The 25888-nt window shown below is 39.0% G+C and overlaps 1 long non-coding RNA gene across 1 annotated transcript in view; it reads left to right on the top strand.

The window, feature by feature from the left end:
- Positions 1-5072: 5072 nt before the first annotated feature.
- LOC131576644 (uncharacterized) overlaps positions 5073-25888 on the top strand; it is a 98007-nt gene continuing 77191 nt past the window's right edge. Inside the window, exon 1 of the long non-coding RNA XR_009277024.1 lies at positions 5073-5232. This is a non-coding gene — a long non-coding RNA (uncharacterized LOC131576644). The remainder of the gene's footprint in view (positions 5233-25888) is intronic.

Below are 25888 nucleotides of genomic sequence, written 5' to 3' on the forward strand. Positions count from 1 at the left end.
GAAAAGAGATGGTCACTGGTTGAAATCTCTCCCAGGAATGTTCTCCCATTGATTTTGTAAAGGATTAATTTGAATAGAAATTTTTAAGAAATTATCTGACAATCTGAAAATTTAGCTTTCCAGGACTGCTAGCCTGTTTGAGGTATATGCTCTCCTTTAAAATAAAATTCCAGTTATTTTAAAACAGAGCAGAACTGAAAGCACTACAGACAATCAACAGATCTGATTACAAATTTAATGGCCTGATTCACCCTTGCTCTCCTTCAATTTTGGAGCAGTGTGAATCCAGTGCTTTTTATGTTCTCACCCCAGACACAATCTGGACTAGCACAGCAAGAAACAAGTTTCTGGAAGCTTAAGCTTGTTCCGCTTTATTTGGGGTTTTTTTCTGTTTTTTGTTGGTTTTTTTTGAGAGCAGCTGTCTTTGAGATTTGTGATCTTTTCTAAAAGCATGACCATAGTGATCATAAGGGCTTGGTGAATTTATTAACTCTACTTGATTAAATCCCCCTTTGACTCCATTTTGAAAGAATTAGTTCCGGAACACAGATTTAGATCTCCTGTACTATGTATTTGCCAGATGCAGGGTGAACTTTATAAGCACTTCTGTTGCTTTGGACTCCAAAAAAGTAATATCACAATATGTACTGTAAACCACTAAACCCAGAAGTTAAAGATCATTAATATTTCTTGGTCCAGGCCCTGAATTCTGGAAATGGATGATCCAATGGTACCCACCTTCCCTTGCAGTCCAGGAATAAATGTGTGACCCTGGCTTGACAGGTGATATTTTGAGGGATCCAAAAGTGGTTATGTGTTACACCTGAACAGTGTTTTCCTCACTAAAAAACCTTTGATGAAGGAGGTTGTATTTTAATCATAGCATCAGATATTTCTGAAAAGCGATGAAGCTTATTAGATCTCCAATGCAATGACATCTAAAGGCTGAACATTTAGCTCAGGAAAAAAACCAACCTGAACTTCTAAATTATTGAAATTATATTTTCATCATCTACTTAGCTATTAGCAATGATTATATTATTTCTTTTGTTTAAATATAACCAAAAATCTCCTCTCCTGCTCTCTCCTTTTATGAGTTGTTTTTTTTCTTTTTTCCCACAGAAATCATTAAGTTAATCCTTGATAATCCAAGAAAAAAAAAAAAATTAGAGGCAGTAGTTCAAGCTCTTCTGTGTGTGTGTTCAGCAAAATGTGATACAACTCCACCTTTAAAACTCTTGGGTTTCTATCCAAATTCTAATAAATACTATATGATGTATAAACTCATAAATGTTCACAGCACACAAATGGGCTGCCTCTGGAAATTACATGGCTTGAGCACAGCGTGATTAGATGTAAAGGAAAGGAAAGAATTTGTTATGACATTTCAAAGCTTCTTACAGCACAGTACCTTCAACTACACTTGCCAGCCTGTTACCACAGGGCTGCGGATTGTTATTTAAATGGCTTATAAAGGTTTTTCTTTCCTAAAAAGAATGATGAAATTAAACATTGTCATTTAAAAATCTTTTTAAAACAGGGTTCTTATCTTCTCCCATTCAGTAGCAGCACTTGATTTAGGGAAGTGAAGAGGATGTGCATGATTAGCTAATGTCATATGATATCCTAAATGACACCATGTAGTGATTAAGACACTTGGATTTTTCTCAACTTATACTTTAGTGCTATATAGAGGTGTTAAAATGACCACTCTGGAAGCTGAAGTCTCCTCTTTGCTCAGCAGTGGACAGAAGACAGGATAATCCTGTCTTTGCTTCATTCAGGTTGCTTTTCATCTGTCTTCTACAGCTGCTGGTTTTTTTCCAATCAACCAAAGCTTGCAGCAAGGATTTCTCAGGACAATTTAAAAATTAGATAAAAAGTGGAAGACCACTGGTATCTTTTATGTAGAAATGCATTGTCAGTAGATTTTCTTTCTTGAATTCATGGTAATTCATAATAATTCATGGTAATTCATAGTGAAAAATTAAATTCTTTTTAATGTAATAATTTCATGAATTCATAGTAATCTAGAGACAGAGACTCATTTTCTAATAATCTTTAAAATTAACTTCATTGTTTACCTGCTTTCTAGCTAGCAATTCACCTTATAACATGCAAAGACTTGCAGACTGGTTTTGGTGTGAAAGTGTATTTGAGAAGAGACTGGAAACTGTTTCCACAAGTGAAAAAACTGATTTACACTTAAACAAACGTTTCTTCAGAAAGGAAGTTTACCTAGGGTAAATGCTGAGTGGGAATGTTCTTTGAAAGGATGTTAATTGTACCTTGCTTCAAAGAACTCCTTGAAATTCCTGTAATGCAATTATGCTAAGTTAGAGGAAGTTAAAGGATTGTGTATTGGCAAAAATGCAGTTAAAATCCCAGTTGAAGTCATGTGTCAGAAGTGCTATTGATGATAACATTGACACCTGCCTCAGATAACTTCAAAGCCTGTGCTCTCTGTGTGAACCTAAGTTCACTGAGCTCAGCTAGCAAAAGGACAAACCCAGACAGAGAAACTGGTCCAGACCTCCAAGAAGTGCAAATGGAGCTGTGCCACTTAACAACAGCACATCAAACCCCAGCTCAGCACCTTTTAACACAGAGGATACAATGGTGCGCTCCACCAAATGAAACCAAACATCTGTAGACCTACAGCTGTTCATCACAGACAGAAAGGGATCTCTGTGACTATCTGCTTTCTCCATGCTGGTGGGAAAAATGAGATTGCTCTGTGTGAGTTTCTGAGGAAAGACAGAGTCTAAAAGACGTGTTCCACATTGGTTTCTGAAAGCACTGAGGTTCTAAGGTTTCTGATTCTTCTGGGCGTGAGTTCCACCTTTGTAGGGGGCCATCTTCAGACAGAATTATGGCAGGGTCTTTTTTCTGCTCCACAAAGTACTTCAGAAATAATAAAGTCTGAACTGATGAATGCACCCAGAACATAACCTTTGGCAGTAAAACTCGTTGCTCTGTGTATCACCCAGGGTTTCATAAACTGCTGTTTAACAAAAATATTTGTGCATTTTGAGTCTGCCTTGAAAATTTCTCTGCTTTCAAACATAAATATCATATTTTATTAATTGCTGCTCTGTTTGCCCAGTTCTTTGGAATAACAATCTAGAGATGAGAAGCTCTAAGATCACACACCCTGTTGGGATTTGGCTGTTTTGTTTATGTATTTGAAATAAGAGTGGCTTAGCAGAAGTCCAAATAATGGAAATATTAATAAATACATTATAAATACATTATAAACATTTTTAGGTTAATAATCCCTTTTTAAGGGATTTCAGATTTTAAAAATAAGGTGGGAAAGGGCTAGATTTTTCTGCCTAAAGCACTTGTAGTTATTTAGTTCAATGTTTGCTCTGTCACAGAGGCTCTACCTATGGGTTCTGGTCCTTTGGTTTCCCCTTCCACACACAAATTGAAACATTCAGTAGTTTCCACCTCAGTCACAACCATATTTTCCTTTTTTTGAGGAAATCAGGAATAGGAAAGTTGCAGAGCAGTTTGGGTCTTCCCCAATTTGGAGTTCCCCTGCAGATGAGGAACATAACAAGATCTGGGACTACAGAGCTCTTCCAGCTTCTTTAGCAGAGATACATCTAGCCCAGACCCTAAAATGTTAAAAGACCCAAATCTTCACTCTCTAAATTCAGTCTCTTATTGCTGCTCTCCTCAGCACTGAGTTCTGTCCATAACACAACTTAAAGAGTAAGAGCCATGGACTTCATGTGAGGAAATAATGGAGGATTTCAGAATTTAGAATTTTGCAAGTGGAAATACTCCTCCCTGGTCATATGGTCTTGCTGTGTACACACGCCAGAGGTGCTTCTGATCTGTTATTAAAATGAATTCTCAATGAAAAAATCATGCATGTGTAGTGAAGAGGAGAAAAAATACCATAAATGCTCCTATACTGGAACAGAAAAATATGGAGTCATAGAATGATGACAAAAATAGATTAATTTTTTTATGTAGTGCACTGCGGTTAATCCTTGTGCTCACAGTATACTTTATTTAGAACCACTGCAGAATTCGTCCTCTGATTTTTCTCCCTGAAATTAGACAGTAGTGATATGCTTCAGACTTCAGAGGAGCCTAAAGGTATTTGATTTAATTTGTATCTATGAGTTTTGTGCCTTGTTCATTTATTTTAATCACTGTTGGTTTTCTCTCCCTTTGACTATCCTAGATTTTTGTTCTGATACATCATTGGTTATTCTGATATAAACAGTTCTCCACTGAATTCAGGTTTCCAAAATTTCAAAGTACAACAATCTCATTTGAGAATGAGTATCATTAAAAGGAGCTGTGTGCTTATGCTATCTCAGAAGCAGAATGTACAGTTATAATGTTTCTATAAGGTTTACGGTGGTAATCCTCATCCTGGCACCTGAGTTTTTAATGAGATTCTGAACTTAGTATTTTTAGATACAATTATTATTATAAAGAATATGTAAATATTTGTAAGTATTACAATGTGTTAGGATGCTGTTTTGTTTTTTTTTGTTAAATATTCAAATGCGTTATTTCATAATGTATTTAAAGTTAAACTGAAATATTTCACTGTTGTATGAAAAAATATTTGGATATAATATCTTAAAAAAATAAAGTGGTTCATGCCAATTGCGAGAAAAAATATACTAGCATATTCCACAATTTGAAGCTGACATCCATTTGTATTTACTTACTCAGTTATCACTTTTCAGCATGCAATTACATTAATATTTTTAGATGTTGGATGGGTTGACATTTTGTTCCAACCCTAGACAGCCAACTATGCCTTCAGATGGGTCTCTGCCAGCTAAAAATACAGTCCTAGATAAGAACATACAACCTCCACATTAATATTAGTGACACCCAGAAACAGATTGCTGAGCCGAAAAAATTAACTCCAAAGGATTCAGTGGCTTGTCCATTACTACGTTAGGTCCTAGCCTGAATGTATGCAGGAGTAGAAAGCTGAACAGCCTGCATATCTGAGGGTTAATGGCTACTTCCACTGGAGAAATGTGGTCTGGCACAATGCTGCAGCTCCTAGCAATTTAGGAGCATAGCATACAGGGGAGAACGGAGTGTCTGGGTCATGGAAACAGATCCTCACACCACGGTGCTTTGCACAGACACTGCCATAAAACAATACCTTTAGTTACTGTTTACAACTGTTCGTTTGCTTGAAGCTTACGCTATCAGAAGGCTACTCCAGACTGTGACTTGTACAAAGTGAGTAAACTTTTAATTTAAAAATTAATTTATCATCAGTGAGTCATAGTCTTGTCTTGAATTCTGTGCTGGTATGTCTAGCATGGCAATGCAAGTTGATTCACCTCTTCACAAAGAAACACAGTGGAGGCTTCCCTAGCAGATGGACAAAAAACTGAGTCTTGCTAGAACAGAGTGAATACATAAACTTCTGGTCACCAGTGGATAATCTCTGTAATCCAAGTTTTGAATCTCACTCTGCATTAGATGAATCAGTTCTTTGGTGACAAATAAAAGCATTTTCTTCATTGGTGGGATTTATGATTTCCTTTTCAATAAGTAGAGGGACATTTTATTCTTTTGCACACCAAACTCTTAACGTAAGACAGTGTTCTAGATGCCTTACTAATTGAGAATTCAAAGACTGTAGGGGACATGGCTGCCTTGCAGAAAGGAGACTTAGAAAAAGAAAGGTTAAGATTTTAAGTATTTTTCTCCCTGTTTTGCTCCTTATATTACATTTGCAGGTCCCATTCTCATAAGTCATAAAATTGCAGGAGTGTATTTTAGCCACAACAGACAGTTTGTTTTAGGGTTTTCCATCTCCCTGTGTCTCTGCTTAAACCATCTATCCTGACATAGGTGAGCCTGTATTTGTTGTGCCAATACTGGTGAACCAGTCTTGCCAATATTTTTGTACTCTGCACACAGAGAGTAACATTCTGTGGGCAGAAGATGCTTTTGGGAATACTTCAGCTCTGGCAGTCAAAGGTTTCACCAACATTGCTTCACTGAGGACAGAAAATTCAACAGCAGCTGAATTGCAGAGTTCCCAGTAGACCATTTTATTCTGAGTCTAGGGTGTGAGAACTTCTGCTTTTAAATCACTGTGCTATGTAGTTAGAGCAAAAGATGTTATAAAAGCAGCATTTACTTATCTGGATTCCTTGAATTTCTCTTCCACTGTTTATAATGGGCTAATCTGGTGCTCAGAAAAATGTAAAAAAGCCTTTTAGAGAAAGCAGTAGAAAGATATTTTATGTTCCTTTTTACTGATTACTTTTCCTTGATGCTAGGAAACAATTATTTTAAGTGGATTACTTCCAAAGAATAACTTAATTTGATAATAAAACAAATACTACTTTCCCATTTATTGATGAATCAAGCAAGGTAATTGGATTTATTACTTTTGAATCTATGAGTAATCCTGTTTCCAAATCACATGTGTGTTTCCTCCACTGCTTTTATGTTTGTCAGGAGATGACAATTATTTATTCATTCTCTTTCTGGCAGAATTTTTTTTTTTTTTTTTTTTTTTTAATCCGGACAACAAGAGTTTTATGCACAGTTTCTGAGCTCAAAATAGAGCTAATTTATACTTAACACAATGTACATCCTTGATGGAGAAAAGTGAGTTTCAGTCATTCTGAGCAGCTAAAAATACTAGTTAATTAAAACAGATCTTGCATTAATACCTACAATATGCACATTAATTGGTGAATAGATATAACATTGTTATGATGCTGTTTTGTACTATTGAATGTCAGGGTCCTGGAAGCTGAGAGGCCCTTTGGACATGTATCCTGGGCTGGTATGTAGGAGATGCCTTTGATAGACATATACAGCTAAGCTGGGGAGTGGCCATGCTGAGTGTTATCGACAATTCTCCTTCCTCTGCTTTTTAGCTTTATACTACAAATCCACCATGCCGAGTCTTTAGAAGATTATAGATTGTTCTAGACATAACAAAATAATGGAAGATTTTTCAGCTAACTGAATAGTCAAGTATTGGTTTTTTTAGTAGTTAATCTAGCAGCATTTAAGAATTTCTTTCACTTGAAGATCTCACATCAGTTTGCAAATATTAAGTAAACTTCTTAGAATCTGTACTTAAATTCTTAATTTGTTTTACAGGGATTGTTAAATCTACAATGGTCAACCAGTATAGCTATACCCATTCACACCAGCATGTTTCTGAAATGGAAATGAAGCATCCATTAGAAAAACTGTTCATCTTTCATTAGAGAATAAAATCTGTTCTTTGAAGAACTAAGTCTCCATATTCTGGTTTAAAGTGTGATTTCTTTTCATTCTCCTGTTCCACTCAGTAATGCTAGCAAAACTTTTAAGAGAAGATCATATCATGAGTTGGAGGTGCTCAAAAAACTCATTCAAACTCAGATTATTTTCTTCTGTAAAGGACAAACGACCCATGTGCTTGAAATACATGACTATATTGATGGGATTCACTGATCAGCGTAGGCCTTTGGTCCATTTGATAAAGACAGAAATCTGTTACATTGCCAGCTCCATCACCTTTACTCTCTACATTAGTGTTGTCCCCTTGCCTGATAAAGTGTTGTTTAAAAAGGGACTTCCAGACCTGAACGAACCCATCTGTAGAGCTTGAATTGAAGAGCCAGCTTCTGTCATGTGGAACCACAACAAAATTGCATCTGCTGCAAAGCACACAGTTCTGTTAGCTATCATGGTTTTACTATGCATCTGATAATTTTTAGACCTTTCTCCTGGTCATGTTCTTTAACAGTAGTCAGCAATGAAGGATAATGATTCACTTGGGAGTTTCCAGGGTTTCCAGGCTACCAAGCCCCACTGTGGTTTTCAGTTGAAACATTTCAATCCACCTTTCCCATTTTTTTATGTCATTTGAAGCCATTGTTGCATTTATTTTTTTTTTTCAAATGAGAGCAGAATGTAGTGTTTGCACTGAAATACATTCTTGAGTGGAATAGAAGAAGGGAGAAGGAAAGACGTGTTATTTGCTAGCAAAAGCATACTAGGGGCTTTGTGGTACCGTGGCAAAGTTTGCTCCTGGTGAGTCTACTAAAAGACCCAAATCCCATATCCACATTTTCCTGATTCCTACCACGTTTTAATCTGTGCCTCCTTCTATGAGGTGACAGAAAAAGCCAGATCTTTTGGACTAATGTAATATACTCTTTCCTCCTCAGTAGTTTCTGTCTCCCCTCATTGCTCCCAGAAAGGGAGGGACTATTAATGACCATTTCAGGGCATTGGAGGGCTTTCTCACATCACTTCCAATGCATTCCTTGCCTCCAGTCACCCAGGAAGAATCTGCTGTGTTTGATTTCTGTCTCAGGTCACTTGTCTCACAGCTACGTGCCAGGTCAGTGCCAGTGAGTTGTCCTGCATGGCAGAGCTTTGGTATACAGGCTGGTGGGTCAAGTTTCACACGCACAAAAGGAGTCGGTGTAAAGACAAAAAGAGACAGCATGTGTTTCAGTGCCAGTAATGAATAAACTACCACATCAACTACACAGCATGAACATCTTTATCCAGCTGTGTTTATAAATTATTTTCATTAATTATGGTTGTTCCTATCATTTGACAAAAACAAGGACTTTTTTTTTTTAAGTGGCCATTCTATTAATCCATTATTCTTCTGAGGAATAATATCTGCTCTCCCCTCCCTGCCTTTAACTGGCCAGAGATACATCACTTTCAAAAATAAATCTCCAAATTCAGCCCTGCAAACTACTGCTCTTTGGTTCATCACTTATGAAAGAGGATACCTTTTTCTTCTGTCCACCATGAATTAAAATAAAATTGCTTATAATCTGTCTTTTAAAACCCTGTGGTCAAATTTATGCCTGGCATCACAGAGCAGGAAACAGCATAATTGCACAGTGGATGAACTCAGTCTCAAGAGTTTAGTTGTGCTTTGAAAGCTTTTTGATGTACTGTTGTACTTTTATTTATCTTTTTTTTTTTTTTAATTTTGTTTTGCTTTTTTTTAATACTAAGGCTGTTTAGGAGCTGTGTTAGTAACCTGAACTTTCTAATACTGACTGCAACTGGAGCAGAACCCTAATAAAGCTAAAGGCATTTTAGCCTTTGTTTCAAAGATTACAGTGCAAAACCAGCAAAAAATGGTTATTTTTCAGATACGCATTTTGAGACATTGGAAATACTTCTGCTTTTTTGACTACAGAGAAGCTTTTGAATTCAGACAAATGCATTTCACACAATTCATTTCAGGGCTGATTCATTTTATCTGTGTGTCTCCTGTGCCAAGTGGAAACATTAGGCCTCTTTAAAAAATGATGGGGGATAATAAATGCTCCAGGCATTTGTTTTCCTGAAATGAAGTAATGGCAGGGAAGCATATGGTGAAATATATTTTTAATTACTTTTCAACAATGTTAAATGTTTTTTCCTTATTTTCATATTTAATGTTCTTGATCAAGCTTGCTAAATAGGCAGCTCTTATGGAACACACCACTTTGTGCAATAACACATGACTAATTTTATGGGCAGTAGTGTATATCCCTGTGTATCAACACTGTATTACTGCAGAACTTTGTTTATGATGCTTTGTGCCATGCAAGGAAGCTGGGATTGTGAGGGGGCTGTTTTGTTCCTGTTTCATTTTTTTCCCCACTAAGGTCACAGCTCTCAAAACTTTTGTTGAGAGGTTTTGTTTTCTTATATTTTTGTTTGTGCATGCAGAGCAGGAAATATGATTCTCTTCTGTTAGACTAAACAAAAGGAAATCCACCTGAGACTGAGAGGAGACACCAGTCTCTCTTTGAACAACTTCACTTCTAAATCACTCTTCTATCCTCTTCCTTCATCTCCCTCCCTGTAGCACAGGTTCCACACCAAAGCAAAGTGAACAAAAGACACCTGTTCCCATCCCTGCTAAAGAGAGAAAAGCTGCTAGTGCCTAAAGGCTAAAGCTGAGCTGAAAGTGTTATGGCTACAGGTGGTGTCTAGGCTGTAGATATACCTGCACAAGGGAAACATGAACCTATTGCACAATTCCATTAAATAACAACTGAAAAGTAAGTGACATCACAGGAGGGTGGCAGGGAGAAACCAAGGCACAACTGTCACCACTTGCCTGCACATATATATCACCTTTTTGGGATGTACACAAAGGTTCTTTCAATACAAAATATAAAGACAAAGTAAGAAAACCTGGCAATTTGCTGTCAACACTTACAGCAGGCGACCACATTCTCCCCTCACTTGTTACAGAGCTGGCACAATTTTTTTTTTTCTGAAGACGTCACGGTCATCACTGATATGAGCAGAGTAATGCTTCTTGTAGCACACCCTGGAGATCAACAGTCCCAGGCTGTTTCAGTCCAGTAAGTACTTTCCAGAGATGAGAACTCTTCACAGAGGCGTCTCTGTAACCATCACCCTCTTTCTCAGCTTGACTGTTTTTAATTCCTGCAGCCGTGGCAGTGTGGCAGATAGGAGTTGGGATGGCTCTCTCACATGTCCAGCACTTCCTTGCTCACTGCTTGTGATTCAGGGGATTAAAGCAGCAGGATATAAAGCAACAGATGGGGATTTCATTCATTCTCTCTGCTTTGAAAACTGACTCTGAGGAATATATCCATTGTTATTATTGTGACCTTCGGTACGCTGCATACAGATTTCAGTTTGAGATGGGATATCTATGGGTCTGAGGCAGTGGCCAACACTGTGGAGAGAAACACTGTGCTGATAGCTTATCCGCATTATTCAAGAAAAAAGACCCAGTTTGTAGCAAAGGTCAGAGCACTGAACTCGTAAAAAAATGCTCCTTTTTCTTCATCCCTTCCCCTTCTCACTGGAATCCAATGCCAAGGAGCAGAAGTAGACTGGGTGGGAGAAGGAGAAGTGAAGCCCAAGTATTTCTCTTTTGATGACATCTCAGACCTGCCCCTGGTACTGGGAAAAAAGCCAACAAGCAGAAAAGAGAAGCAAGAAGTTGCCTGAGGGAGAAGCAAGGCCATGGCAGTCAATGGCTGGTCTCCTACACTGCCTGAATCCATGCAGGAGAAACCAGCCAGCTCTGGGACTGCTGGTGTGACTTTTGGGACACACTTCTGTGGCAGAAGAGGGAACCACAGCCTTTCAACCTTAGATCAGTGGGGCAACCTTGTGTGGGTGGTCTCCAAGAGGAGGAGAGGATTTCCCATAGTTCTTTCTCTTCACAAGTGGCTTGCTAGAGGGCTCCCTGGGCAAACTCAGGGCTTCAGCCTCAGGATATGGAATGAAAGGAACAGCCTCCAGAAATTGTATCATTCTTGTTTTAACAGATACCAAAGGAAAGATTAGTCCCAGGGAAGCTTTTGCTTCTGGGACTCATATCTTGGGAGTGCTATGAAGCTCTCAGAACCCGGATGTGGGGGACAACATTATCTTTTCCAGAGTCTTCACTTTTAATCTTCACAGGTAAAGAATTGGGTCAGTTGTGCATGGCCAGAGACAGCAGTTCCCCTTGCACTTTAGCTTGCATACTGGAGATAACACTTCCTATAAATCAAGACAGCCTGTAAAAAAAATGACAAAAGCTGTGAAGTTCAGCTTGCCAGGAAACTGTTATTGTGCATGTGTATTTGTTTTAGGAAAAAAAAAATAGATTTAATATCCACATCCCGTTTTGTCAATCTTTTAAAACCCCTGACAGGGATGTGAATGTTATTCAAGATCTATTACATGTCATGATGATAATTTGTTTCTTTTGAAGAGTGTGATGTCTAAGTCGTTTTTGATGATTACATTTCCTTGGTCTGTATTTATTCGAAAGGCACTTTTCAGACCTTGTTCAGAGAATTGTTTCCAAACAGTATGCGTAAATGATTAGTAGCGCTTTCAGTCATGCTGTTTGATACCTTTTCCCTTTAGATATTAGTCTAGATGTGAAGACTATGCCCTACTTGGTACATAAAGAACAGATCTTAAATTTTGCAGCAGCTGAAAGGTTTGGAATGATTTAAAGGTAAAACCAGTCACTTCCCATAGAATCATAAAATCATAGAATGGTTTGAATTGGAAGGGATCTTAAAGATCATCTAGTTCCAGCCCCCCTGGCATAGGCTGGGACACTTTCCACTAGACCAGGTTGCTCAGAGTTCCATCCAACCTGGCCTTGAACCCTTCCAGGGATGGAACATTCGCAATTTCTCTGTAAGGTCTCATGGTAATCTTCTCTTTTCCAGGCTGAATAGCCCCAGCACTCTCAGCCTGTTTTTACAGGAGAGGTGTTCTAGTCCTCTGACCATACTAATGGACTTTTTCCAACAGGTCCCTTTCCTTCTTTTGTTGGGGACCCCAGAGCTGGACACAGTATTACAGGTGGAGTCTCACAAAAGCAGGGTACAAGGACAGAATTGTCTCCCTTGACCTGCTGGTCACATTGTGCTCTTTCAGGTTCCTTAGATATTCTTGAGCCTCATCTTCTACAGCTGAAAGTTTTTCATTCTCTCAGTCCCTGCCTTTGCTCAGCTTGGGCAGTATAGCTGGAACAGTTGCCAGTGAAGACTAAGGCAAAAAAAGACATAGAGTACCTCAGAGTTCTGCATATTCCAGGTAACTAGGTCTCCCATTTCCTTCTGGAGACAAGCAGTGTTTTCCCTAATCTTTCTTTTATCACTGGCATATCTGTAGAAGCTTTTATTGTTGCCTATGACATTCCTGGTCAGATTTAATTCTACCATGGCTTTAGCTTTCCTAACATAATCTCTGGCAGCTCAGACAATTTCGTTGTGTTCTTAGGCTACTTGTTCTTGCTTCCACCCTCTGTAAACTTTTTCTGTTTCAGTTTATTCAGGAGCTCGTTGTTCATTCACAGAGGCCTCCTGGTGATTTTGCCTGGCTTCTTCTTTGGATACATTGCTCCTGAGTTTGGATGAGGTGATTCTTGAGTATTAACCAGCTTTCTGGGGTCTCTCGTTCCTCCAGGGATTTATTCCTGGTACCTTACCAAGAAAATCCCTGAAGAGGCCCAAGTCTGCTATCCCTGGGATGGAGAGCTTGCTGTGAGCCCTCCTCACTGCTGTAAGGGTATCAAATGCCACCAATTCATGGTCACTGCAACCAAGGCTGTCCTTGAGCTTGTACATGGTGAGAACAAGGTCCAGCACAACACCTCTTCTCTTTGGCTCCTCTGTCACTTGAAGAAGGAAGTTACCTGCTTTCCAAGAACCTACTGGATTGACTGACCTGCTTTATTGACCCTCCAATAGGGTGTTCCCCCTTAGGACCACAGCCTATAAATGTGAGGCTGGTCTTACCTGTCTATAGAGCACCTCAATCTTCCTGGCTGGCAGCCTGTAGCAGATGCCCAGTATGAGGTCACCTGTCCCTGCCCTCCCTTTGATCCTGACCCACAAGTTCTCTGCTTTCTCATCCATCCCAAGGCAGAGCTCTATGCACTCCAGCTGATTACTGACGTAGAGGGTGACACTCCTTCATCGTTTCCCCTGCCTGTCCTTTCTAAAGAACCTTCACCCTTCCCTCCCAACACTCCAGCCATAGAAGCCATCCCACTACTTCTCTGTGACCACAGACCTGAAGGTGTGAAGAATAAAACCAGCCAGAGCTCTGGGTTATCAAATCCTCCTAATATGAGCTAAGGATGTGGTTTTGAGTAGCAGAATGCTGTGTAAGCCACTGCTGTGTAAGTAAATGCCAACGCCTCAAACACAAGGTTTCCTATTTTGAGCTTCAGTCTGTCACCTACATGTGACATAGTCCTACTTTGTAGCTACTATGCTACAGACTCTAAATTGTCTTCTAATTCTTCAAATTCAAAAGAAACTCAGTCTGTTTAAATGTTTAACGCTTCTCTAAAGAATCTAGGCATTTTACACTAGGCTCACCAGAATAAATGTTTATTCCAGTCATCTGCCTTTGAAAAGAAGATTCTTCATCATACCAATAAAGAAAATATTTTATGAGTACTGTAATTTGTTTTCCTGCTAAATGACAAGCAGCATTTAAGTTTGAATAAAATAGGTGTACGTATTTTTGTTGTTGTCAATTTTTGTTTTAATACTCCATTATTAGTGTCCTTTAACATTTGACAACAACAATGGAACAACTTTTCTTGAGAGAAGACCTTTAGATTCTCTTTATCTGCTTCAAACAATAATTAAACACACAGTGGATTGTCAAAGCCAAAAATTCATTGTGTTTTAATTGAATATATTATGTACTGAAGTCTGTATAGCTCCTATATTCTGATGAATTTTAGACCTGAATCTATTTGGGAAAAACAGGAAACAGTTGCTGCACAAATTGTGCTTCAAAAGAGATATATTTGAGTAGAGGAACTGATTTTTAAGTGTGCAACAACCATAAGATGCATGTGAAATGAATACCAACCCATTTTATCTTTGTCACCACTAAAAGCTGAAAGCTTTTATATTATTTCCTGGTTTTTTGACCAGAGGTTTCATCTCCATGGATCCTATTCTTGGACCCATTCTTTCTCCTCCCCAATCTGATTTTGCACCTCTTTCCAAATGAAATATGCCTTTTATCCTTTGGTTCTTGAGTGGCTTTTCTTTTTACCTTTTTTATTATTTATGTCTGCAAATGATAATAAAACTCATATGACAAGCTTCATATAATGTGGACATACCTGTTTGGGAACAAGGGGACGAGGTTTCTTCACTTATTGCTGGGATATTTAGGTAATGGGCAAATGTCATGTAAGCAGATGTTCTCTGAAATGCAGAAAAGGTCTTATATTATGTCTCCTCTTGTTGGTGACAATCTGTCTTGGAATTTAGCTGATGCCTCAGTTCTTCTACATGTCAACTTGTGTCTGCAAAGCTGGAGGGAGGAAGCACATCCTGCAATTTTACCACAGAGGACAAAAGAACAAATGTCTCAAATCAGAGAAGTACTGTGAGGCCACCATTATGCACGGAGATGAGGAACAGCACAGCTGGAGTCGGGCAAACAGTTTCAGATGGCACTAAAGTGTTTATCTGGGGTGGTGTGAGGGTGGAGGAAAGCACTGATGTGACGTTTTTATTACTCTGGTAAATCCATTCCTAGTTCTTTAGATTTCTTCTTCCTTTAAATAAACTAAATATGTCTGTCAAAGGACAATGTTCATCTATTTAAAATTAATTGCAAATCCTTTCCTGAATTTGAGCTTGCAGCAGAAATGGGCTAAGGGAAGAAATGAACCAGCTCTGTGAGACAAACCAGACAGAGTCTGTATAACATGTACCCCCTTAAAATTAGTTACTGTCGTCTTCTAAAAGCAGTAACAGTGTATGAGTTGTCATCTTGATGTTCTTAGACTGTCAGTTTGGCTCTAACTAAGCTACCATTTAAGGCCAATTTGTACAGGGGGTAAGAGACTTATAAAAATAATCAACACTAGCTGCTTCCATCTATCCTTTTCCAGTGAATTATCTTCTATTTAGTTCTTACTGATGTTTATCAGCAATTATCTCCTGGATATTTTTGATTTTTTTTTTTTTTTTTAATATTTCTTTGTTCTCTCAAATTTGCTTGCTAAAGATACTGTTTAATTTCATGGGCCAAGCTCGAAAAATGTCTGTGACTGCAGGTGAGGACTTAGAGTCATAGATGCTTTTATAATCAGCTAAAAAGGAACAAATGCACACCTCCCAAATTGGAGATTTCAATACCTCTGCTGACAGTACATGCAAAACAGTATCAATTTTTGAAAGCATAATAGTACTTTTAGAATCAAATTAAAGATCTTACTTTCAAGATATCTTATTTTCTGTTCCAAATAATCTTCAATCCACAGCATAACTTCGCCATCCATAAAAACCCCTGAAATTAAGAGAAACATTTTATGATCCTAGCATCTATTATGCATCTTTTTATTTGTTGAAGGCTTGCTGTAGAGTCTGCTTGTTTTCAAGGAATGAAAATTGCTCATTATCCTGGATAATGAAAGAGAATGTCGTCATCTATAATTCTTAGTTTAGGATACTTACTGTACCCTTTTATTATAAAAGGGTTGGCAGAAAAAGAATAGACTAAAAGAAGCAACTCTTAAAATTTTTTCTTAAGTAAAAGGGGGATTTCTTTTCAAGTGAGATTTATATGTCTTTGGCAGCAAAATATATTGGAACAACTTTCTTAATTGACAGATTGTAACCTGAATATGAATGCTATTTACTGAATACAATTCATGAGTATTAAAGTTATTTTTTTCAATGATCACAGAAGTGTGCTTCTATATATACACCTAAGTATATAAGTGTACCCACCTGTCTATGTATGAGTGTGTAGGTGTATTGTATATGCGCTTATTGCCTTTTTTAACATAGAGCTTTTTCAGTATCTAGACATTTTTTCTAGTCTGCTCCTGTTTTATTTCCCTGATTAAACTCTTGCAAGCTTATCTTTATAGTGTAAGAAGGTTTTCTCTAACACCCTCTGCCTAAATATGACAGTTCTGTAAACAGCAGCTGTATGTGGTCAGTCACAAGATCTAGAAATCAAAACTATATGGGCCGTAGTCACAGCTCACGAGACAGACATGATGTGCTGGAAATCGACTGCCAGACAGCCTGGATTTGATAAGTGGCACTAGACTGTATGTCACACTTTCTACAGCAGTAGCATTTCACACACATGCACAAGTGTATATAAATTAAAAAAAAAAAAAAAGAAAAAAATAAAAAAGAAAACAAAGAAAAGAAGAAAGGAGAAGAAAAAAAAAGAGAAACCTACTCAAAACTCTATGATTAAAATTATTCAACTAGAAGGACATTCTTAGGAACATATTTTTCAAATGTTTGTACCTAAAGGGCTAGAAAACCAGTTTAGACCTAAACCCCCTGAACATCAGGTATTCAGAGCGGTTAGCTCTTTCTGCAGTTGCAGAAGTGAGCTTTAAAGATGTGACTGCAGTCAGCCAGCAACAATTTATGCTTACATGGAAGAAAAAAGCTCAGCACTGGAACAGTGAACCCAGAAAACTACGAGATGAAGAAAATGAGAGTTTTCTAATAAGGAAAATAATAGTGAAAAAAAGTATTAGTATTGGTATCAGCAATCAGTATAGGAGTTCATAAAAAAGTCTTCTCCCGATACCAGTCATGGATTTTTCATCTAAGCCAAGATAGCTTTCATCCATCTCACTGACATGTCCTGCCAGGCTCAGGCTAACTCAGCCTCTGTTTTGGATATCATTGCAGGGATGTCAGACTTGAGAAAGAAGGCTTCAAAACGGTTGCAGATCATTTCTAAACACACACACGTGCAAATCCCCCATGGCTAGCAGGTATAGCATGTCCCTGCAAGCACACAGACACAGCTGGAAGCCAGCTTTTGGATTCTGTCTATGCCTAATTAAAATTATGCTAATTCTAACAACAAGATTACAACTTTGTAAAACAAAACAAATAAATGTGTTTTCCCCAATGCTTCTTTATTACTCTATCCATTCTCTTCACCTTCTGATGGAAAATAATGGGAAAGGTCTGATGGCCAGTAAAGGAAAAGTCAAACTGTCCCTGGCAATTTTTCAAACATTTTTGTAGGGCTTTAAATTTGAAAAACACCTGTGCTTTTCTGGGATATTCACATCCCATTTTTTTTTTTCCAAATTCCAGCCTAGGCAAGGTGAAAAATCCCAAAACCCTGAACCACATTATGACCCCTGCTGTATTCAATATCTTTGCATGCAATACTGAGCTTTCAAAACCTTTTAGCCATTCTCCCCATACTTATGGAGGCCCTAATTAATTGCTTTTGTGGTGTGCAGGAATGCTGTTGGTTTGTGAAGAGCTAGAAGGAAGTTCCCCTGGTGTAGGAGTTGACGAGAACTTTTGGGTCTCCATCTAATTAGGCTGTACACTGCTAGGAAGTAGGCATCATGCTGTGCTTGCTTGTTTGCATCAAGTCAGACACTCCAGCACAGCTCAGGTGTTTTGTAAAATGCAGATATAACCCATTTTTTCCCTGAGATGGTGGTTGGTGAGGGTGGGGAATGACAGAAACGTTTTGGTCTCATAATTCACCAGTCTTAGAGAAAAGAAGGAAGATTCATGCTTCAGCACTGAAATTGTCGTAAATTGTAAATATTAGATACCTTTTATTATAATGTCTCTATTGTTTTATTTGGGAATTAGAGAGGAGGAATCTCCTTTGTAGTGTGGCCGTGGCTATGAAATTGATCTTCAGGGGGAGGTAATCTTGGAAGAATTTGCAACAACAGAATGTATATTTGCTTTCTGAAGCCATTTGACGTTATGAAAACTGGATGCTGTACCTGTGATGATAGAAAAGTCCATAATTTTGAGATAGTCCCAGTTCAGCCATTGTGTTTTCTAGTATTTCAGCCTGCAGTCTTTGCTCAGAACTGGAGTCCACAAATGGAAACAACTGGAAATTCTGGAATAAAAACCTTAACTTCATCCTTCTATATTTGTCTCCATATATTAGTCTATATTTGACTGTTTTGTAGTACTACCAGCTTACAGTTAGCTCTCAGCTCTTTTGTTGCATATGTGCATTCAAGAGCACTCTTCTTGTGTTCCTTTATTTTTTTTTTCCCCAAAATGGTTATGCAGCGCTGGGACTGGGGAAGGTCAGGAAATACAACCCTTTGTAGTTTGTACACACACACACACAACTAGCCTGCATCCACACAGACTGCAAGCACAATATGCCCTTTTTGGAATCTGAATTTGAATTCTTGGATGTAAAAGCCATCACTGTCAGCCCATGGCCTGAACCCTGTGTGGTCAGTGGTTCTCCCAGGTGGCACACATCTGGCAGGACCCCTTCAGGGGCACTCCTGAGGTTCCATGGCTGCAGGCAGCACCTGCAAGTCTCTAGTTTGGCTGAGAACTGCAAGGCAGGTGATCTTTGTTCCATGAGGAACAAAGGTCTGGCTTTGTTCCTCATGGGGGCTGACAGTTCTACCTGCTGTCTGGATACTGACACCTTGCAAATACCCACAGAGATGGTCTTTAAGCCTCACAGATGTTGTGAATCCCACCTCACATCACTCCCATATCCAGGAGATTTTCACCAGGCTCTGGGAGAGAGGAGGATTTATTATGATTAGGAATGCTCTGCTACAGTTTATGCCATTTAGTTGCCTTCAACCAAGGACAGAAGGGAGGGTAATGAATCCTAATGCTTTGACCTGGAGGAATTATTTCAGAAGGAGAGGGTGAAAATTTGGTTAAATTATAATTTTTGAGAGTAGCAAGGAAATGGTCCTAATACCATCAACTGTCCCAACCTGCTTGATCTGAGCTGTTGGGGTCCAGGTCAGTAGGTCATCTTTGACTACAAAAGAGGATCATTTCTACCTTAATGAGGCAAAGATGGCTTATTTCCGTCTAACAGATGGCAGTGGATATGAGTCATGCATCTGTCTGGGATGTATTTTTCTGAACAAAGTAATTTGACCAGCAGTTTCCAGTAGCCCCACACTCTTCCCTATGGCTCCAAAGTTTGCACGTGCTTTATAGACTCTGACCATTTACTATTATATCACACTTGGGAGGAAGGAAATTAAACATAGTGCTAAAAATATACTTATTTACATTTGGGAGCACCACATTGTCATAAAAGCACAAATGTGGAACTTGCTTGAAGTTTTATTGGTTTTTTGGTCTTCATGTTTCTTTTTTTTTTTTTTTTTTTCCTGGCAATACTCCAACCTGCAATAGGAAAGGAAGCAGAGGATGCTTAAATTGTTTGTATATTTATGGAGCTATTTGCATTTTAACAAGTTATTCTGGGAGTGCTGGACTTCTTGCTAATGATTTTGTATCTTCTAATTATTCAGGAGCTCTGATTGGGATCTTTGCTGCAGTGATCCTGCAGTGTGGATTACTTGAAATCTGATAAAGTGAGCTTTTGTGTTGGAAGGGATCTCTCGGACCTGCCAGAGCATGCAGAGTTTCTCTCTGCTGCCAGTTTATGAGAAACTTGTAGAAAATTATCTTTGCACTTTCTACCTTTCTTCACAGTTGAGGTGAGCCACAGGATTCAAATGTGTATATACACTGTACACAGTGGAAATGTTCAAGCCTTGGTTCTGGAGGGAATCAGGCTAGCATGATATGATGACTCTGGGGCTATAAGGATTTTCAGTTCTGAGATATTGAAAGCTGACAGGTTCAGAAGCAGGGTCTGTCTCCAATTTGATTTTAGAAGCTGATTTTTCTTTTGATTTTCAGAGCTGCTTTCTGAAGGAAGTAATGGATTTTTAAGTGAAAAACCAACCTGCTCAAAGTATTTTTTTTAAGTATTTTTTTTTTCTTTTAGCATCTCTGAAAATCACCAAACAGGGTTTTCCTAAGAATTCAGGATTAGTCTGAGACATGGCATTAACTATTTCTTCCTTAAGCAAGTTTGAGCACTATCAAAAATAGTGAAACACCTGCTATTTTTCAACTTCTGCTGTAAGTGAACTGAGCTTTCCTTGAACTTAGTAGGTTAAATGAAATAGAAACTAGAACAAGGAACAAACCAGCAATCTTTACCATATAACAGATTATTTTGACACAGGTCGACCTGAAGAAAGAATACGAATTAGGATTTTATGTACATCCTTGAGAAGGTAATTTCAAGATATTTGTATCCAGATTTCTAAGGCAGTACACGTTACATGTCTGCAGTGTGTATTAGTGTTCTCTCAAACTTCCAAACCTGCTGGTAATTTCAACCAGATTTGACAGTAAAGCAAAAAATCTGAAGGATAATAGAGCATACAGTAGTAATTATTCCATTTCACTAAGGTAAGTGTATCCTTGTGGGAAAAAAAATTTCCTCCACATCCCTTTCCAGTCTTAGACTGGCCTGGTTGATGAGTGAGGTGCTTTTAAATATCACCTTCTCTCTCATTTTTTGGAGTGTCCCTTGCTGGAGACATTCCAAACCCACCTGGATGCATTCCTGTGTAACCTGCTCTAGGTGACCCTGCCTTGGCAGGGTGATTAGACTAGATGAACACCAGAGGTGCCTTGTAACCCCAGCTATTCTCTGATTCTGTGATTTCACTGTTGCTCCTGGAGCTGTGCACTTTACAGGACCTCATCTCACAGACAGCTGAGTCCAAGCACCTGAGTGGACAGCGGTTTCACTCCAGTTGGAATAATGCTCAAGATGTAACAAACCAAAAAAAGTTTTTGAAAAGCATTTGATGCTTTTTGCATTTAAAAGATGACCATCAGGTTTATCACCAAAAGACAGATTAGTTGAGGACAAAATGCTGTGAAAGAAGAGAAATGGACTGTTGTCTGCAGGGATTCACCTGTTTTCTGGACAGATTTTGGTACACAAGGAAGCATGGTTTAGGGACAGTTCTGTTACACTAGATGTTGCACCAAGGCAAGGTGCAAGCTCAGTTGTTTCAGGCATGTATATATATAAATAGCCTCTGCATCTTAGATCTGGCTAAGCTGCCTGGCTAGACGCTGGCCAGACACTAGAATATGTGTGCCTTAAGCCTTGAAATCTGAACAAAATCTGTATAGTCCTAGGATTAACTTTAGTCCTTGAGATTTGTCCTTACTTCAGATTACCCTTTCCCAATTTTTATCTAGGATGAACATGCTGAGCTGCAACTAATTTCTCAGGTGCATGTGGTGCTGTAAACAAATTATCTTTATTCTCTGCTAAATAGAGCAAGAAAACCTTCAAACCTGCCTAAAATAACAACTCCTCTTTATATTCCCAGTGTGAGTTTCTGTTTATTCTGTGACAACCCAAGCTGCTTCTGCAGCTCATGTGTTAACTCCTGTTTGGCTTGTCCACAGGGATCTTCTTTCTTCCTTCACTATCTCCCTGTTTTGTTGGGTTTTTTTGTTTGTCTGCTTGCTTTGTTTTTTGTGGGTTTTTTTTGTTTTTTTTTTTTTTTTTAATTTTATCCCTGCATTCCATATCTTTATATACCTGTGGTAACCCTTTCTAGCTCCAAACTCTCTTTCTATGGAGTGGTGAGGCACTTAAACTTCGGTTTCTTCTGTCCCAAGTGTTTTCACCTCAGCAGATAACCATTAAGATTTAATTACTAACTGCTGCCTAAGTTCTGGGTAGGTTGTAATGCAGACCTTGGTCAGCAGTACATGTGCATGGGGATATCCCAAAATACACTCCACTTCTTAGTAACAGCTTCATAATATCAGTCAGAGATAATAGATTGTGCACAGACTTTCCTCTGCCTAGAATGTAAACCAGCACTTCCTTGATGCCCTACGATGCAGCTATACAAACACACTGATTTTCTTCTTCCTCTAGCTCATTTGCTCAGCACTCAAGCACCAATTTAGAATGATGGATCTGGTTTTAATCCAGATGGCTTGATGTAGTGGTTTCTCTCCCTCTCGCTAGCTCCCTCCCTCCTCTCCTTATCCTGCAATTTCTCTGCTTTTTTTGGTTCTGTTTTACAACCTTTGGTAGGACAGGTATTCTGCTTTCTCCTTTACTGGATATCTGACATTTGTGCTGCCATTGTCTGATGAGTCTTTGAAGTCACTCCCAGAGATGTGGTCTTTAAAGGCAGCTCTACATTAGAGAGGCACAGATTGTCTCATGATGTGGCATCACTCCTACAGGTGGCAGGTATTTTCCTGGCAGCTTGTCTTAAGAATGGAACAGCATAACTGATAAAGGCTAAAGATGCCTGCAGTATGTTAGTAGAGCTCTGGGAGGAAACTTATGTAGCAACTGTTTGTCTCCAGCTCTACCCAGTATTATAATCATGATATTGGTAATCTACTGGACACTTCTGAGAATTAAGGAAAAAAATACAGCTAAACTCCTCATAGTCTCAAGATGTATGTGTGACGATAATGAATATTATTATCCTCTCTTTAAAAACTGAGAGGCTGTGCATAAATGATTTACTTAGGGCCCCAAAGGAGCCTGTGTTTGACTAGGGAGCTGAACTTTAATTGTACCTGACTTTAATCCTATGTTCTGACTGTACCTCCCTCATTACCTACCTGTCCATTTTCATTAGTGCTCATATCCATCAGCCTCATTAATAAATATGTGAGGGTGTTTTATCATGACTACTAAACAAGAAACTTCATCGAGACCTGATCTGGAAATGTTTACTTGCCTCAAACACACATTGCCTAAAATTGCTGTCATTTACACTGAATGGCAGCTATATTATGATGTTAACCATGACTCGGTTAATGTCAGCCATTAACCTCAGGTTATGGTCACAGAATCACAAGTGACTGAAATACTGTTTTTTTAAGTGACCAGTGCCTGCAGCTGGAAATTACTGTCCCCAGAGGGGACAATCTTGTGACAATTTCAGTCTAAATCAGAGTGTCCATGGTTCTGCCTTTATTGGCAGTTCCTGAAAGATGTTTCCAATCCTTTCACTGGCACCTGCACCTGTATGCACTTCAGGATGAAAAAGGTCAGAGAGAAAAAATCCCTCCAAATGTATTGTTTTTTTAATTATTATTATTTTGAAAGGGCTACTTTGACTCTCTGAAGAGAGAATGAATGGCTTATTCTGGCTTATTCTCCAGTCATTCAAGAAGCAGTGCTGGCACATCAGAAAGTACAAGATCATTGTCTGCTCTGCTCTTGTTTATGCTGTTCAGCAACCTCAGCTGAAAGTCTGGTGGTTGCCCACAAGGGCTGGGAAGTCCTTGCCATGCAAAATAAGAGCAACTAACTCAGACACCACTGAAAACAAGCTAGGAGTAGACAAATGATCAGTTTCTGTCTCACATGAAGAGTATTAACTTCTCTTATTTAGCTTACTTGATGTGAAATTATCCTACCCTACCTACAGAACTTGTGCTGGACTTGGGAACAATAACTGGAAAGGTTATAAACCCAGTTACCAGCTCCAGCTGAAGCTACTCCTGAGTTCATCAAGGATATGTTTGCCTGGTGATTGAAGTTTAAAACAGAAATATGTGATAAGTTAAATTGCTTCCCTTGGTTATGAGTAGACCTGCTCTCAGGGGTAGACCTACTACTTGCTCTGCTGCCCCTGTAACACTCTTTTGCAGGGGAGGCTGGGGTAGAGGCTGGGGAAATAATTTTCTCAGTTTACTTGAGAAGGAATCGTGTACCAGAGTCCTTGCCAATGGTTTAACACAGCTGCCACCTGCAGCTACTGTTGGAGAAGAAAGTTTCACTCATGGGGGTGTATCTATGAAGGATTATTTTAGCAGCAGTGAAATCTTGAAAATATAGAGGAAATAAATTAATTTTTTATTTGCTGCACAATATAATTTTAAGTTTGACTGGAATAGTTTATGAGTTTAGATCTTTGGCAGGAAAAAAAAAAGAGAAAATAATGTTTACTTTTAATTTAAAAGACTTTGCTCACTTTCTTCAGAAGCATTTATTAATCCAGCTGTCTTTGCTTATGTATTACTGCTCTAACCTCCTACTTAGGTGTATTACAGAGTTAGTTTCTGAGCTCTTGTTGAAGCTGATCTATTTTGAATAACTAATGAAACACTAATTTGAACAGAAGTGCCTTAATCATCAGTTGATAAATTAAACCAGTCTTCCTTCAGTTAATTTCTGTGATTGAGAACTAAACTGGGTTAGGGACTGAAGAACTTTCATACCTGCATAAGAGCTTTCATTCAGCCTTAAATGCAGGTTCTCACTGCAGCTAAGGGGATCTAAGAAGTGACTTGCTGACCTTAATAATTCCTTTTTATCTTGTCCCTTACATTGAAACCAAGGTTAACCCAAATCAAACCAAGCCAAAATAAAACAAAACAAGCCAATAAAACCAGTTATTTATTGGAGCTTCCTTGATAGCCGGATGAGGGGCTTTATAACAGTTAGAAAAGTACCATAGCTTGTGGGTAAAGAAGAAGACTGCACAGACAAGAACAGGCCTTCAGCAGACATAACTTAGAGCTGTTGCATCCATTGAAGCTGTTGGGAAACAGGATATCAGGGAACAACAGAGCCAGATGCACCAGCAGCGGGGAGAGAGTTGTGTGTGCGTGACAGCGTGGCCAGCATGGCAGTGCCCTCCCACACAGGATGTAGCCCTGTGGGAACCCAGCAAGAAGAGCACAACAGGTCAGTGGTAGTATCAGGGTCAGCCCCAGTCCAGATCACTCTGTGGGTCACAGGGATGGGATAGGTCCAGGGACAACCTGGAAATAAATCAAGGTCAGGATTATCAAGGTGCACAGCTAGTGCAGATTCATGGACAAGTAGCTCAGGCAAGGACCTGAGTGTAAATGCAGCTCTGGAGCAAAAGGGGAGGAGGGGGAGCAGTAGTTCATCCTGTATAGCTCTTTCACAGTATCCTGGTCCCTGGTCCCAGGGTGGCTGTGCCATATTAGCACTGGCTTTGAGGGCAGGCAGGGAGTCCCTGGGTGAGAGGAACTTGCAGAGCCTGATGGCACCCTGGGGACCAAGCACTGGATGCCAAAAATGAGCCCATAGACTCCCTGTGTAACTACATGTTTATGTTACTCAGCTGAGCTCTCTTCCTTTGACCATTTCTGTCCTCTTCCACCACTCTGTTCAAATTTGCCTCAGCTGTGCTACAGCAGGCTGAGGTGCCAGGCTCTTAAGCAGGTTTCTGAAGCCTTGCTGGTTGAAAAAAAACAAAACATCCCAGAACAACAGCAAAGAGTTTCCCCAAACCTTTCAAATCTCCTCAAGCAAATATATCTAATTATTGGGAGGATTATTGGGAACATGGGCACTTAAGTTGCCCTCACTGCTGAAGAAAACATGGCATCAAGACAAAGCATCAGTCACAAGGAAGGTTCTTTGTGGATTTTATCCTCCTAACATGGATATTTCTCTTCCTGCTATTCTCACTTCATGTGTTTAATTTGAGAGTACATAACCTGTTCATGTTCTTCATCAAAATGCCTTCATCTACTTAGAAGAAAACTGTATTTAATGCCCCCCCCCAAACAAAAAATAAAAC

Source organism: Poecile atricapillus, chromosome 2 (assembly GCF_030490865.1).
Source record: "Poecile atricapillus isolate bPoeAtr1 chromosome 2, bPoeAtr1.hap1, whole genome shotgun sequence".
In the NCBI taxonomy this organism is placed as follows: Eukaryota; Metazoa; Chordata; class Aves; order Passeriformes; family Paridae; genus Poecile; species Poecile atricapillus.